This window comes from Diospyros lotus, chromosome 13, assembly GCF_014633365.1.
Source record: "Diospyros lotus cultivar Yz01 chromosome 13, ASM1463336v1, whole genome shotgun sequence".
Classification (NCBI taxonomy): domain Eukaryota; kingdom Viridiplantae; phylum Streptophyta; class Magnoliopsida; order Ericales; family Ebenaceae; genus Diospyros; species Diospyros lotus.
Window position 1 is genome coordinate 35,539,104 of NC_068350.1, and position 17,761 is coordinate 35,556,864.

The 17,761-nt window shown below is 35.7% G+C and overlaps 2 pseudogenes; both read right to left on the reverse strand.

Annotated features, from left to right (window-relative positions):
* Positions 1-3,483: 3,483 nt before the first annotated feature.
* Positions 3,484-6,026, reverse strand: LOC127788216 (cytochrome P450 736A117-like; annotated as a pseudogene).
* A 6,591-nt stretch (positions 6,027-12,617) lies between these two features.
* LOC127788217 (cytochrome P450 736A117-like) lies at positions 12,618-17,318 on the reverse strand (annotated as a pseudogene).
* Positions 17,319-17,761: the final 443 nt, after the last annotated feature.

Below are 17,761 nucleotides of genomic sequence, written 5' to 3' on the forward strand. Positions count from 1 at the left end.
TGAGTTCTCTCTCTAAAAATCAAACGTGGGAGTTAGTGCCAAAACCTAAAGACAAGTCTATTATAGGATGTAAATGGATTTATAAGGTTAAGGTGGGTGCTAGTAAAAATGACCCTGTAAGATTTATTTGTTAAATCAATTGGTTTCAAAAGAAGTGTCTTTTGATCATTACTTAATGTTTTCAGCATCATACTAAGGATTGTGTGTTTCTTTTATTATATGTTGATCTTATGCTTCTAATTGATAAATGTATGTGACTATTTATGCATTTGTTGCATGTACATGTTTGATTGTGGTCTGTGTGTGCTGGCCTTATTTGGAAACAAGGTAGAGATTATTAGGTTGTGTTTCCGAATAAGGCCCAAGGCAATGACGATGTTTCAGGAGGATATAATCTTCATAGGCTTCGGGCCGTGATTAATTAGAGCATTAACTCATATCACCGCATATTGCCAACCCAATTAGAAGTCAGGCCATAAGCCCATTTACCATCTATTTGGAGGAGAAATGTGCCTGAGCCCATTTGCTCAAGAGATGAATAGAAAAGCCTAGCCCATTGCTTTGTGTTACTTTGTGCAAACCTATTTATTGTGATGGCCCATTTGCTTTGTGCAAACCTATTCATAGGCTACGGAGCTCATTTAACTGCCTGAAAGACTGCTAAAAGCAACCAATTCTGAATGTTTCAAGTCTGCATGTAGGCTCGAGCCCAATGGATGATGAAAAGTAAATAAAGCATGGTTATAATTATTGTCACGATACATGGGAAAGTTGACACGTAAATATATGTTCCATATGTGGAAATATAAATTATGTTTTCATTTTTTTCTTGCAAATGCATTTTCTGTTCACATCTAATTAATGGTCGATGGTGAAGTTCTTTTATTTGCTGAATAAAACAACAATTTGTTCAAATAACAGTGTTACAATTTTGTTATAACAATATAATTTATTTTAAGAACTCAAATTAAATTCTTTTAGAATCATCAAAAATTAAAAAGTCTATTGATCTCATTTAATAGTTTTTACGGAGCTAATGAGTTTTTTTTATCCTAAAAGTAGCAAATACAGAAGCATTCATTGAAGGTATCAAATATATGAAAGTAAAGATATTTAAGTAGTTAAGTGAGTCTAACTTACACGCCAAGGAGTTTGATAATTTGTCAAACTACGAAAATATTACAAAAATTATTCATATTTTATTATTGTAATGGAAAAAATATTACAAAAATTATTAACTTTAAAATGTATATATTTTTTTTAATAATATATGAACATTAAATATTTCTAATTTATTGAATAATCAAATTTATTAAATAAAATATTATTAAAAAATTATTTTAATGAAAACATGTTCTCTTTAATTATTATTCTTAAAAATATATATATTTTTTAAAAAAATTAAAAAATAATTAGATTATCGAGAGAGTAATTGAAAATACTAAATAACAAAAATACCTTCATTCAATTTGTCACTATCGTCTCTGAATGAAGCCTCAGGCTTCTCCCATCTATGGTGCTTCGATGATGAAGTTTAATTTACGAAGTCTAATTCAATTATTGAATCTGTCATCCTGTCAGGGGTGGCTTTTATGACTGACAATAACAAATGGTCTCCCGCTACGTTCAGCATTTAACATCAACATCTCTTTAATTTGAAAACCTGTCCAAACAGGATCTGCATAATATTGGCCACAAAATTCATGAAGCACCTCTTGTCGATCTTTGCCATTAACCATCCGGAAAATGGAAAAGGTCTTCAATGATTTCGAATCTAATGATATTAACTGGCTAGATAGAGATTACTATACTAATTAAGGCAAGTAGTCTATAATAATTTCAAACCTAATTAACTTGCTAGTTTGAAATTACGTACAGCAGAGATGCAAACAAAGCTTTCATTTGTTTTCAATTCTTTGGTGTCAAGAAAGTAGTAGGCCGGGTTCTTTTTATTATTCTTAAATTATTTTTAATTTTTAATTTTTTTAAAATAATGAAAATACGTTCTCTTTATTATTTTTAAAAATATATATTTTTAAAAAAAATTAAAAAAATAATTAGAATATCGTGAGAATAATTAAAAATACTAATTAACAAAAATACCTTCACTCAATTTGTTGCTATCGTCTCTAAATGAAGCCTCAGGCTTCTCCTGTCTATGGTGCTTCGATGATGAAATTTAATTTATGAAGTCTATGGTGCTTCGATGATAAAATTTAATTTATGAAGTCTAATTCAATTATTGAATCTGTCATCCTGTGAGGTGGATATAACAGGGGGTGGCTTTGATGACTGACAATAACAAATGGTCCCCCGCTACGTTTAGCATTGAACATTAACATCTCTTCAATTTGAAAACCTGTCCAAACAGGATCTGCATAATATCACTGTCCCTGTCACTATGAACCATGGCTGCCAATAATATCATTTTGTGTGGATTGAAGCAATTTGCTTCCAGAAGTTACGTCTTTCCAGTTTTCATTGTTAATCAATAATTGATAATATTGGCCAATATTGTGGCCACAAAATTCATGAAGCACCTCTTCTCCATCTTTGCCATTAGCCATCTGGAAAATGGAAAAGGTCTTCAATGATTTCGAACCTAATTATATTAACTGGCTAGATATTGAGATTACTATACTAATAATTAGGGCAAGTAGTCTATAATAATTTCAAACCTAATTAACTTGCTAGTTTGAAATTACGTACGGCAGAGATGCAAACAAAGCTTTACATTGTTTTAAGTTCTTAATTAAGAAGCAAAACTAAGTTTTACTCAAAATGCGGAACAAGTTGTTAGACAATTAGATTAATATTGAAATCAATTGTCAGTAGTTATCTAAAACTCTTACTATTTTAATTATTAGTTGGCGGGGCATGCAGCTCAAAGAATGTCAAAATCAAATAATTTATATCTGATAATAGTGTACATAAAAATTATTTTTCAATATTTGGTTTAATTTTCATAAAAAAATACTTTTCAAAAGAATATTTTGAATTCTTTGGTGTCAAGAAAGTATTAGGCGGTATTCTCTTTGTATTTCGTATTTCAATTTTCAGTTTTGTATTTTGACTGTCTATTTTAAGATTTTTAAACACGCATTTTTTTTTTACATTATAAAAAACTATTTCTTAAAACAAAAAATTAAAAAACTCGTTTACTTTGATATTTTCAAAAAAAAAATTATAATACTTTATTCAATAAATTTGATTATTAAATAATAAAATTACCTCTTTTTAATATAACATTTTATATTAAATATTATTATATAATATATGTGTAATACACTTAATAATATATTATATGTTATCCTATATTTTTTATTATAATATAGATATACTATATTTTTAAAATTTTAAATAAATATCTAATTTTATTTTTTAAATTTAAGAATAAATTTTCTTCTTTCCTTTTCTTTTCTATTCTCCCCAACGACCACCACCAATCAAAGATTTACACTATCAGAACTACCATTAAAAAGGCCAAGCAAAAATTTAATCGACAATAATATAATTAATTCTCTTAAATGCATACTATAATAAATACATATACATGATACAACATTTATTTAGACATAATAACACAAACACGCATATATATATATATATATATTGTTACACTAGCATGAACACATTGTTACAATAGCTGATAAAGGAAGCTTTTTGTGGATTACCAACCCAGCAATTTCACTCATGTCCAACTCCTCTGCTCTTTCTCCACCAGGTAATGCGAAGTCAAACATCAACATTAGATTTGCTAATGCAAGCTGAAGAGCCGCCAATGAAAACTGAGCTCCTGGACAGCTCCTTCGACCAGCACCAAATGGAATCAACTCAAAATGATGCCCTTTAAGCTCTACGGAGTTATGTAAAAACCTTTCTGGTTTGAACTCTTCAGGCTCATCCCATACCAATGGGTCCCTACCAATTGCCCAAGTGTTTATAAGCACTTGCGTACTGGCTGTTATATCATAGCCCATTACTTTCACATTTTGGGTTGATTCTCTAGGAATCAGAGCACCTGCAGGGTGTAAACGCATGATTTCTTTAATTATAGCTTGCAAGTATGGCATTTTTTTCAAGTCATCCTCGACTATTGCTTGCTTGCCTCTTCCTATTTCTCGCACTTCATTTTGGAGTCTCTTCATAGATTTTGGATCTTTCAAGAGTTCCGTCATTGTCCATTCTGAAGTTGTATATGTAGTTTGAACTCCACCTATAAACATATCCTGAAAGAGGTACAAATATAATTTATTGAGTGTAGTAGAAAAGAAGATTTAAAAGGTAGCAATTTTGGAAAAATTATTTGGTTTCGCTATACCATAAATGTTAAATAAATAAATGTTTGTAATTTTTTATTCAAAGGCATCACAATATTCTACGATAAGTAGTTTGTTGTACTAAATTATATTTTAAAAACTGGCTTTAATAAATAAAATTTATAACAGATTCACTGTTGCTTTGTAACTTTTTTATTACAGGCATCACAGTATTTTTATTTTTTTATTTTAAATACTAAAATAAGTACTTTTTTTTCTATAGATAAATACAAGATAAAAAAAAAACACATCTTTTGTTATATATTTGACTTTAAATCAAAGTTTGACAAAAATATTATAATACCTTTTAGTCTTATCTTGATCATTTCATATTTTGGTTCAGAAAGCATTTTAATGTTATCTTAGTACAATCATGTCTTACTCATTTTAACAAATGCTGCCTTAGAAAATTTAGAAAATATTTTTTTATTTTTAATTTACAAAATAAGTTAAAAATTAGAAAAAAAAAAAAAAATCATTCTCTAAGTGAAGATTCAATCATTCAATAAAAAAATGAGATGAAAAATAAGAAAAATATATTCTTAAATATAGGTATTAATTTTTTATTAGTCACGAAAAACACTGTTCCCACAAATTTCTTATATAGAAAATATTATTATATCGAAGCTGATGTTAGTAATTAAATATTAGCACTTGTAAGTTGTTTAAATCAATATGAAAAGGAAGTAAAACATCCACAAAATCATGTCGACTTTCACCTGTAACTTTGCTGCCGCCGTTTCTCTCTCTTTCCTCCACGTGTTCTTGAATTACCAGCAACCTTATCAGCTCTACCATATGAACCATTCAACTGGCCCAACCATCGCATCCATGGAATATAGTCCCCCACATTGAAACAACCCAACAGCTCCATGAACTCCATCAAAATCTCCTTAAACTTCCTCCCTCCTCCCGCTCCGCCGCCGTACTTCCTCCCCAGCAGCTCCCTGCACACTACGTTTTTGATGTGCTCCGCCAACATTTCGCTTAGATTTATCTGTTAGAATAAATATGGGACTCAAACCAATGAATATGATGAATTATATGGGTATTTATAAATAGACATCTACAGATGATTGAATATATAAGAGATAAATATGAATCTATGGGTTAAATTAATTTCATCATCACCACCACCGAGGGAGAGGCGGAGCAGAAAGATCCCATGATCCTCTCAATCAGAAGGGCAGTTTCTTCCTCTTCACGGCGCGAAATGACTGCACCCTCTTGCTGCAGAGAAGCTCGAGCATGCATATGCTTCTGATCTGCCGCCAATACTCCCCGTAAGGAGCGAAAACCACGTCCTTGCAATCATACACAAGCTTGGTGGTAATGGTGGATTTGGGTCTGTTGGAGAAGGCTAGGTCGTTGGTTTTCATGATCTCTCGGGCGGCATCGCGGGAGGAGACGACAAGAACCGGGTTGCTGCCGAAGTGAAGCAGCATCAGTGGGCCATGTTTCCGAGCCAGCGAACGGAGCGAGCGGTGGGGGAGTGTGCCAAGCTGATGCAGATTTCCGATTATCGGAAGCTTTAAGGGAGATGGCGGAAGGTTCTTTCTGGGATTTCGAATGGTGATCCAACATTTGAGAAAGAAGATGAAGAACAGAAAAATGGAAAGATAAAAGTATAGAAGGATAGATCTCTGGACCCCATTTGTGGTTTCTTGCATGTATAGCAAAGATGATTCAGTTTTTGGTTTGAATAAATACACAAACAATCCCCCCCCCCCCTACCAACTTGATAAAGAGTAATGCTATTTGGCCCACTGAAGTGCCACCCAAAGTGCCATCTTTGAGATATCATGATATTTTGTATCAAAATATCGCGATATCTCGAATGATACAGTGAGATGAGAGGGTAGCAAAAGTTTTAAAATTCAAATGTCTTTCTCTCTCTCGCACCTCTTTCTTTCTCTCTCCCTCTCACATTCTCTGTTCGTGACCCTCATTCCTCTCATTTTGGCCTTCTCTCTCTCTCTCTCTCTCCCACACTCCCCTTCGAGTAGGTTCGTTCCTCCCTCTTGTTCAGGCCATCTCTCTCTCTTCCGTGCGTTCGACCTTGCTTCCGGCATCCCTTAGGCTCATTCCGACCATCTCTTTCTCTCCAACCCTGTGCGACAGCATCTCTGGCGTCCCTTGGGCTCGTTCCAGCCCAGATCTACAAAGAGGTAAGTCTTTAGTTTTATCAGCAAAGATATACACGCGTTATTTGGTTTGGCCGTAACTTCAAGCTTAGATCTACGGAGTTTCGACCGTTGGATCTTGGTGGTTTTGGGGTATGTTGGTCGGTGGGGATAGGGGTGTCAGGCGGTTGCCTCTGATCGCCGAAAACCACCGGCCACGGTGGTTGGTGGCGACTGGCAGCGCGTATATACGCGCTATGGGTTTGGCCGAAACTTTAAGTTTAGATCTACGGAGATTCGACCGTTGGATCTTGCTAGTTTTTGGGTATGTTGGTTGATGGGGCCTTGGGTGTCGGGTGGTTGCCTCTGATCATCAGAAACCACCGGCTACAGTGGCCGGTGGTGGCTGGCAGTGTGTTTTTAACTTTGGCTGAAAATTAAAAATCAGATCTACTAAAATCTAACCGTTAAATTTGTTCCATTTTTTTGTATGTTAACTCTCTTGACTTGGTGTTTCTAATCGTAGGTTCTGATCATGGAAAGCTTCGGCCAGTGGTGGTTGCTAGCGACGTTGGCAGCAACGGTTTTGACTGTATATACATACATATATTTATATATATTTACATATTCTCTTTTGTAATTAGTTTAATTTATAATGTAAACATTGATATTTAATTATGAATTTGTATTGGAGATGTTGAAGTTAATATTGAATTTGTGATTTTTAAATGAAGATTAAAATTAAATTGAATTGGTTAAAATTTAAATATTAATAAATTAAATTAATTTATATTTATTTTGTGACTTTGAATTGAATTGAAATTATTAAGTTTATTTAAGAATTGAATAGTAAGTAATTATATGAGATTGTTCGGTGTGAAAACTGAGACACCAGAAAGGCCAAATCCCAATCTTTTTACACAGACCTTGAGAACACATTTTTCTAGAAATTTAGAGATTTTTTCCCAAATTTCCAAGCTCGCACGCGCTGGCGCATGGCTCTACACATGAAGGCCATGCGTCGGCCTTTTTCTTCGGCGTCAGTACACCGGCGTTCCAGGTTTTCGATGCCACCTTGCTCTCCTTCCTTAGTCAATCACCATGGACCATTTTGGGGCTCAAAATGAGTTCGGGAAGGGCTCCGATTTGCTAGCCAAAGTCTCGGCCAGGCGTCCTGCCTCCTAACTCTAGCTAGTTTCGAAACACCATCAAACCACTTCCAAAACGCTTGAAATTATCCAGAAATGATCTACCTCCCAAGGGCAACAAAATCCCCTTATTTTGGTCTCCCAATTTGTTCGAAAATGACCTTAATTTGAAGCTCCAACTTTTGAAAACTCTCAACCACTTTGCTTTTATTTATAGGCGAAATCGAGCGCTAAAACACTCTTAGCCGCTCAACCCATTACCTCAGGAGCTTCTACCTCCCTCAGATGGTCCTGGAACGAGCCTTACCTGACCATAAAAACCTACTTACAAGCGCGACGAACCGACCAGTTTTTTGGTCAGATTTTCTTTGAATTCCAACCATCCATGTGGCCGTTGCCGGCCAAGACTTGACCCAAAGGCATCCCTGACCATTTCTCGTGGGTTCCCCGTGGCCAATTTGGCAAATGGAATGGGCTGGTCGGCCATTGTTGTTTATTGGTTTTCTTGAAATTGCACTTTGGCCCCTCAAACTTTGGTTTTTTTCACTTTGACCCTTTTCACTTAGCCCCTTAACTTTTCATAATTGTACTTAAGACCTTCAAGTCCTAAAACATCCATTTGACCCCCGAAGATTATGAAAAAATGTCATTTCGATCTCCCTTCGACAATTTTAGAAAACTACACTTAGGCCCAAATCTTCGTTTTGGTCTCAAACTTTTTCGTTTCTTCCTAAAACACCTGAAGGGTTGTTTCTTATGAAAAATCAAAGCCCTCTCAAGCTTCCATTGACTTTTTGGAAGTTGCCTATAACAATTTGGTTTTACAGCCTAAATGATAGCTACATTTTAGTTTTATCGAAAATCATTCTGAATCCAGTTTCTTTCAATATCATAAATCATGCCTCGAAATGCTCGAAAAAACTATATTATTTTCCTTAGATATCTCGGCTCTAGGGCACTCCCTATAGTCGATTCGGTACTTATAATTGCTATTAAGTCAATTTTTTGATATTCTAAACTTAATTAAATTAAGTGGTAACCTCATGAAAATATGAGTTCTACCCCTTAATGGCAGCTTAGATTTTGAAGTCGAGCCTTAAGCTAATTAGCCCATTCTTTGGAGGTAAGATGGGGTTTGGCCTATTTGCTCAAGAATAGGAAACTTGGTCCCTTTACCCAAATCAAAACCCTAATATGATCTATATAAATAGTTGGGGGTCCTATTTTCTCCCTCATTCACTCAAGGTCAAAACCTTAGCCACCCTGTTTGCTGTGTGTCACGACTTCTCAGCTTTCCTCCGTTTTGGTCGATCTGATCAAAGCTTTGTGCTTTTTGCCTACCTTGATCTATCCTTGGCCTTTCCTCTTTCGACCTCTTCTGTAATACCCCATGTTCGTATGAAGTTGCCACGTAATTCTGATGAGTTTAGAATATCGAAAAATTGATTTTATAGCAATTTCAAGTACTGAATTAACTGTAGGGAATGCCTCGGAGTGAAATTATCTAAGGAAAATGATATAGTCTCAATATGCGTTCCGAGTTAAGATTTATGATACTAAAATAAATTAGATCGGGAACAATTTTCGGTATAACTAAAATACAGCTGCTATTAAGGCTGTAAAATCGAATTATTGTAGGAGGCTCCCAAAAAATCAACGGAACTCTAGGGAGGCTCCGGTTTTGCGTAATAAGCAACCCTTCAGTGGTTTCGGGATGAAACGACAGCTCGGTAAGGATACTGGGGCAAAATCGTCCTTTTTAGCTAAGATTCGAATTATTAATTTTACGTTTTCGATATTGAAATGCAAATTAAGTTGAAATTTAATAGCATAGTTAGAATAAGAGAATTACCTAAGAGATATTATAATAAAATTGAGGATTTAATATGTATTTTTTTATAATTATTTTGGTATAAAATATATATATATGTATTATATATGTATTCACGCATGCTATGAGCGTAACCCCTGAAATTCGGCTATGTCCTGCAAACCCATGCCTTGCAACAATCGATCACTTCTCTGCAAATCTCAAAGCCATGCCCTGCAACCTTCTCCCCATGCCCTGAAAATCAGCTGCGCCTCTGCAATTTTGGAAGGCCTTACACGCAATAGCTGATGGCTATGGCAGGTTGGGTCGTTGGGATGGCTATAAAAGGGGGAAGAATGAGAATGAGGGAGGCAGGGAGTTGAGCTTGGCCGAGAGCTTTAGTAGAGGGAGAGAGAAAGCAAGATCAAGGGAGAGAGGGCGAGGCCGATAGAGAGATCGAGAGAGAGGAAGCTGGCCGCATCGGGCAGCCACCATGGCCGCAAGCCGCGGCCATGGCAGCCGAGCAGCATGTGGCAGAGCAGAGCAGGGCGGTGGGCGAGCTGGTGCGGCGGCTCAGCAAGGTGTGCGGTGGCTGGGAGAAGTGGGGGAGACCGACCGATAAGGCCGAAGGCGGCCGAAGTGGCTGCAAGCTCGCGGCGGCAGCCATGGCCGTGAGCTCCAGCTGCAGCAAGGCCGCACCAGCCGCGGCCAACGGCGGCCGCGAGCAACTCCAGCGGCAGAGCGGCGATCGGAGAGGCCGACGGGAGCCGGTGAAAACGGTGGCAGGCTGGCAGCGAGGCGGTGCGGCGGCTGGGCGAAGCTGGCCGTGCGCCCATGGCAGAAGGAGAAGAAGTAGAGGAGGGAGAAAGAAAAAGAAGAAGAAGAGAAGAAGAAGAAGAAAAGAAAAGGAAGAAGGAAAAGAGAAGAAGAAGTTGCAGGTTGCGCGGGAAGAGGAAGAGGAAGAAGGAAGAAGAAGGAGGAGAAAAAGAAAAAGAAAAAGAGAAAGAAGAAAAGAAAAGAAAAGAAAAAAAAGAAAGGAAAAAGAAAAGGAAAAAAAATGGAAGAAAAAGGAAGAAAAATCCCCAAAATTTCAAAAAAATAGGAAATGATATTTCGGTAATATCCCGGAGATTTTGGCGAGAAAATGGCCCAGGCACGCGTTTCAAGGATAGGGCACGCATACCGAGGAAGTCAGAGATGCTAAACTAAGGTAAGTAAAATTTCCTAGAAAATTCCAAAAATTCAAGAATATTATTTTATGAATTTTCGTAGAAGAATATTTGAGAAAATATTTTAGAAATATTTAGTTTGGATTTATTGAGGAAAATTAGGAAGAAATAGAGATAAAATTATGGAAAATGCCAGAAATTACGGAAAAATAGGTTTTAATGTTTATTTAATAATTATGGTAATTAGGATGCTTTGAGGCTGAAATTGAAGAGACTCGCACAAATTTTGATGTTGGCACGCAAATCGAGGCAAGACACGAATATCGGGGTAGACCGATAAGCTCTAGAAGGTAAGTGATACTCCCCAATTAAAGTTAGTTCTATGGAAAATGCTTGGTTTATGTTCCTCGAAAATGTTTTTATCATATTGACATGCCCTGATATGTATCCATCACGTAGACTGCATACATGACTATGAAATGCATAAATACACGTTGATATCATTGATCACTCGTATTTGAGGCCGTAGGGCGTACGAACTGGCACCGCTACTTTACCAAGGGTCCACCCATACACCTCGGCTTCGAAAGAGGAGGCCGCTAAAATGGTAGGTAGCATGAGGGGTGCAGTTGACACCTACGAGGTAAGACATTGCATACACACATGATATAACTTTATGTACCCTTACTTAGATGATTCATTATCTAACTTGGGTGTTTGCCCCTGGAATATTCAAACGTTCCAGGTAGAGATTGTAGCCAATACGAGGACAATTGAGGCATGAAATAGCACTTATCGGAGTGCATGAAGAATGAAATGTATGTTGCGTAGCCCCCTGTATTTAAGTTCTACTGCTTTAGATTTTAAACATTTTGAGGAATGTTGAAGATGTAAGAGTTTATTTATGACTAATGTTAAGATATCAGGTTTCGATCTTTGCTTCCACATTTGATGTGTATAGCGATTCTCTTTCAAGAATAATAGATGGGAATTCTAGGACGAAGTCGAGGAATGATGTGGTTTAGCTTTAGTATTTAAAAAAAAAAAATTTATTATCCCGAAATTGTCCCAAGTCATAACGCGCCCGAGAAAGTGGGGCGTTACATCTTCTACTTGTGTTCTTTGAACCACCATTATCTTCATGGTTCTTATTTCTCCTTTGTGAATGCTACTCTGTGTAAAGGGTTAGGTTTTTTTTTGTGTGAGAGGTGATTGGGGACCAAGTTGTTCGAAGCTTGGTGGTCCTATTCTATGGTGTTACCTAATTAGTAGTTGTTGGGAAATTAAATTCGAGCCTTGATTACTCATCTTCGTGACTGTTATTATTGGTCGAAAGCAATTCTTTGATTTTGTGTGTATTTCAGATTTTCTGGTTTCGTTTAATCTTTGCTCTAATCGTTTCTTGCAGGTATTTTGCTCACAATAATAATATTAACCCATTGGAGAAAAAAGTCTCACCACATCACAATCAACTATCTATATATCTTTTTATTCTTTCATGTAATCTAAGGAAGAAAAAATAAACTATCTATCTTATTTATTTACAAGATACTCTTTTGTGGTTGAGTAACTTTCTTATCTTAGCCATATATTTGATTTCATAAAAGATGTCGTGGAAATGTGGTTGAGTAACTTTCTTATCTTGGCCATATATTTGATTTCAGTTTTCATTGTCAATCTAAACATTAGTCGCATTCCCAGTGTCAATCAATTGATATGAACAAAATTTGATTTACTCATGTATTATCTAGACATAACACATGATATATATCAATCATTTAATATCAATTTAAATAGATAATACAACATTTTTTAGACAGCTAATAAATAATATTATTTAGACATTAACACATTTTTACAACAGCTAATATATAATACAACATTTATTTAGACATAACACAAACACCCATATATATATATATATATATGTTCTATTGACACTAGCATTAACACATTTTTACAACAGCTAATAAATAATACAACATTTATTTAGACATAACACAAACACCCATATATATATATGTGTGTGTGTGTGTGTTTTGCTAACACTAGCATGAACATATTGTTACAACAACTAATAAATGAAGCTTTTTGTGGGTTATCGACCCAACATCTTCACTCATGTCCAACTCTTCTGCTCTTTCTCTACCAGGTAATGCGAAGTCAAACATCAACATTAGATTTGCTAATGCAAGTTCAAGAATAGCCAATGAAAACTGAACTCCTGGACAGCTCCTTCGACTAGCACCAAATGGAATCAACTGAAAATGATGCCCATAAAAACCTCTCTGGCTTGAACTCTTCAGGCTCATCCCATACCAATGGGTCCCTACCAATTGCCCAAGCGTTTATGAGCACTTGCGTACTTGCTATTATATCATAGCCCATTACTTTCACATTTTGGGTTGATTTTCTAGGAATCAAAGGAATTGCAGGGTGTAAACGCATGCTTTCTTTAATTATAGCTTGTAAGTATGGCATTTTTTTCAAGTCATCCTCGATTATTACCTGCTTGCCTCTTCCTATTTCTCGCACTTCATTTTGGAGTCTCTTCATGGATTTTGAATCTTTCAAGAGTTTTATCATTGTCCATTCTAAAGTTGTATATGTGATATCAACTCCAGCTATAAACATATCCTGAAAGTGGTACAAAATATTTAATTTATTGAGTTTAGTAGAAAAGAAGATTTAAAAGGTATCAATTTTGGAAAAATTATTTGGTTTCACTATACCATAAATGTTAAGTAAATAAATGTTTGTAATTTTTTATTTTACAAACATTACAAATTTCGTCTTTCAATAAATGTTAAACATTACAAATAAATGTTAAATAAAAACACTGTGATGTGGCATCACAATGTTTTTATTTTTTTTAGTTTAAATACTAAAATAAGTATTTTTTTTCTACCGACAACTACAAGATAAAAAAGAAAAACACATCTTTTGCTATATATTTCACTTTAAAAATTACAGCAATATTAGTCACGAAAAATACTGTTCCCACAAATTTCTTATATAGAAAAATATTATTATATCAAAGTTGATGTTAGTAATTAAATATGAGCACTTGTAAGTTTCTTAAATCAATATGAAAAGGAAGTAATAGCGCCCCCAAAACCTGGGCCTTACCATGATAAGAGCTTTGATGGTATCCTTCTGAAGTGGAAAACCAGCAACTTCGTCTCTCTGAATTTGAAGCAAAACATCCACAAAATCACGTCGACTTTGCCGCCGCCGCTTCTCTCTCTTTCTTCCGGAAAAGTATCAATTTCCTTAGCAACCTTATTAACTTTACCATATAAACCGCTCAAATGGCCCAACCATCGCATCCATGGAACATAGTCCCCCACATTGAAACCACCCAACAGCTCCATTAACTCCATGAAAATCTCCTTAAACTTCCTCCCTCGTCCTGCTCCGCCGCCGCCGTCGTACTTCCTCCCCAGCACCGCCCTGCACACTACGTTTTTTACGTGCTCCGCCAACATTTCGCTTAGATTTATCTGTTAGAATAAGTATGGGACTCAAACAAATGAATATGATGAATTATATGGGTATTTATAAATAGACATCTACAGATGATTGAATATATAAGAGATAAATATGAATCTATGGGTTAAATTAATCTCATCATCACCACCACCGAGGGAGAGGCGGAGCAGAAAGATCCCATGATCTTCTCAATCAGAAGGGCAGTTTCTTCCTCTCTCACGGCTCGAAATGACTGCACCCTCTTGCTGCAGAGAAGCTCGAGCATGCATATGCTTCTGATCTGCCGCCAATACTAACCGTAAGGAGCCAAAACCACGTCCTTGCAATCGTACATAAGCTTGCTGCGAATGGTGGATTTGGGTCGGTTGGAGAAGGCGAGGTCGTTGGTTTTCATGATCTCTCGGGCGGCATCGCGGGAGGAGACGACAAGAACCGGGTTGCTGCCGAAGTGAAGCAGGATCAGTGGGCCATGTTTCCGAGCCAGCGAACGGAGCGTGCGGTGGCGGAGTATGCCAAGCTGATGCAGATTTCCAATTTTCGGAAGCTTTAAGGGAGAAGGCGGAAGGTTTTTTCTGGGATTTCGAAAAATGAAAAGAAAAAAGTAGAAGGATTGATCTCTCGACCGCATTTGTGGTTTCTTGAATCAAATGTATAGCAAAGATGATTCAGTTTTTGGTTTGAATATACACACACATTTGTGGTTTCTAATTGTAACTATCTTAATTATTTGTCAATAATTTATCTACAGATTCTTCTAAATGTTTTCGTCGTTGAGTAATTTTCATCACTTTTAAAATAAAAGTATTATTCTACTAAAACTTTAGTAAAAAATTTGATAAAATGGTGTGGAAATGATAGTTTTGGAAACTTGCCACTTCTCATTTTTGTTTTCCTAAGCAAAAAACTAAAAATAAAAAATAAAATTAACATGTTCCATATGTGGAAATATAAATTATGTTTTCATTTTTTTCTGTCAAATACATTTTCAGTTCACATCTAATTAATGGTCGATGGTGAAGTCCTTTTATTTTCTTAATCAAACAACAATTTGTTCAAATGAAAGTGTTATAATTTTGTTATAACAATATAATTTATTTTAAGAACTCAAATTAAATTTATTTTAAGAAAAAAATATTTAAGTAGTTAAGTGAGTCTAACTTACACGCCAAGGAGTTTGGCTTGAAGATGTTAATTTGTCAAACTAAGATAGGCCTATTTGAATACAATATTTGTGCACAAAGTTGGTGTTTCCCATGGTGGGGAAGTTTTCTGTTTATATGATTTTAATTTATTTCCAATTTTAATTATCTTTCAAAAAAAATTATATTTTAACCATTACATAGACTTAAAACATAAATATACATATTCTGCTCATACTAGCATATGAACTTGCATACTGTTACCATGTTATTCTGCCAACACTAACCTGAACACATTGATACAAATTAAGGTAAACAAAGGAATTCTTTTGTGGACTACTAACTCGGCAGTTTCAGTAAGTACTATTAGTGTGTGGAGCCTAATGTATTCTTATAATCTCCAATTTGATTATAGTGAAAAACTCACAATGGCGATAGTTGATATAACTCTGACATTGAGAGTGAATTATTATAAATCTCATATGTTCTTCATGTTTACTTTAATTATTTTTCTTTTGCTATTTAAAATTAAGACTTTAAACCTAACACATATTTGTGTCCAACTCCTCTCCCTTTTCTTCAGTAGGTAATGCCAAGTCAAACGTGAACATTAGATTTGCTAATGATGTTCTCTCTATTTATAAACACTTGTATACACGCGGCAAAAGTTAATTTATTTTATTTTTTAATTATTAAATTATTTTTTAAATTTTAATGTGATTTTACAAAAATCATTGCAAAATTTAATTTTTCAATGAATTTAGCTGCGATTTTTTCAAAAATCGCCCAAAATTAAATTTTTATTTTTTAATTATTAAATTATTTTTTAAATTTTGCGACAGTTTTTTAAAAATCGCTTCAAATATTTATTTTATTTTATTTTATTTTTTAATTATTAAATTATTTTCTAAATTTTGTAATGATTTTTTAAAATCACCACAAAATGTTAAAAAAATCATCGCAAAATACCATGTCCTGAGGCGGTTTTTAAAATCTTCACAAAAAATTAATTTTTTTGTAGTGATTCTTATAATCTTTAATTTGGTTATAATGAAAAATTTACAATGGCGACACTGGACATAACTCTCACATTGAGAATGAACTACTATTGTTGTTGTCAAAATACAACAATTGAAACTTCTTTAGAGTGAGGGAAACTGTTGTCTAAAGCCGTGTGAGATGTTGATGTTCGAAAGTATAGCTATCGAAAGAGCTCTCTAGGAGAAAGGGCTTCTCAAGAGAAAAGAGATGGAGAAGGGCGGATAAAACCTAGCGAACAGCGGGTCTCTTGGAGAGAGGGAGCCTCTCAGAGGAAACTGAGAGGTTATCTCTTAGAAAGGCTTTCTTCTCAAAGAGGTTGTCCCTCGGAAGGGCTTGACTGGTCGGGTACCCAGTTTTTGTAGACGGCTCTCGGAGAAGGTCTGAAACACCTCTTGGAGAGGAATGTATTTGCTTTCGAAAAGGGTCTAAGCCTCTTTCGGGAAGTTATTTCAAGGGCCTAAAAAAGAACAGGGGTTCTCTTAGAGGGACATTGATGACCTGGGACTCGGCTTCCTAAAGGACTACAACACGCGACAATTGTTAAAAGGCTCGTGGGAAGGTTTTCTTGTAGAGTCCCTCCGACAATCAAGTCAGTATGCAAGTAAGAAGAAGCAGTAGAAAGAAATGCAAGGACTTCGGAAAGGAAAAATTGAGAAAATTGAGATAGGTTACTAAATGTTCGGATCCTGCCAATCGAGTTGTGTCTTGCCTTTTATAGGAGTCCATGTCTCGATAACTGATTGGGACACATGTGCAACGGTCTCGCTAGCCTCTCAAAGAGGCTTCTCCGAGAATCATCTTCGAGAGGGCTTATCGGCAGCTGTCGACAAGCCTTCGTGGCTTCCTCTCTTAGAGAGGTAGGGTACAACAATTTTTCCCACTCAAGGCTTTTACCTTTAGGTGAATTCAGAGAATAGATCATCTCCAAAAGATTTGCCTCCGCAAGTTGCTCTTCTTTGGCTTCTCGAGGGTCCTATTATAAATATGCCCTTGCTGCACCAACTTTTCCACACTTACCACATATCTCCGCCAAACTCTTTGCTCTCTCAGCAATTTCCTCTCCGAAAGAAAATCCATCGCGATTACTCTCTCTGAAGGAATCAGATTTCCTTCTTAAAGAACTTACTTCCCTTTAAAAGAATCTTCTTCCATTCCTCTGAAAGAATTTTCTTCTCTCCACAAGAACTTACTTCCCCCGAAAGAACTTACTTCCCTCCAAAAGAATCTTCTTCCATTCCTCCAAAAGAATTTTCTTACTTCCCCTAAAGAATTTACTTCCCTTTGAAAGAATCTTCTTCCATTCCTTAGAAAGAGTTTTCTTCTCTCCGTAAGAACTTACTTCCCTTGAAAGAATTTTCTTCCCTTCATTCGGAAGAATTTCCTTCTCTTAGAAAGATAGTTTCGTCTTTTCAAGAGATATCCTCCCTGATAGGATCACCTCTCCCCTAGAGTGCTCTCTCCACAACAGGTCTTCTCGAGAGAAAGTTTCTCTCTCATCTCGCTAGTTTTAGCTTATCTAG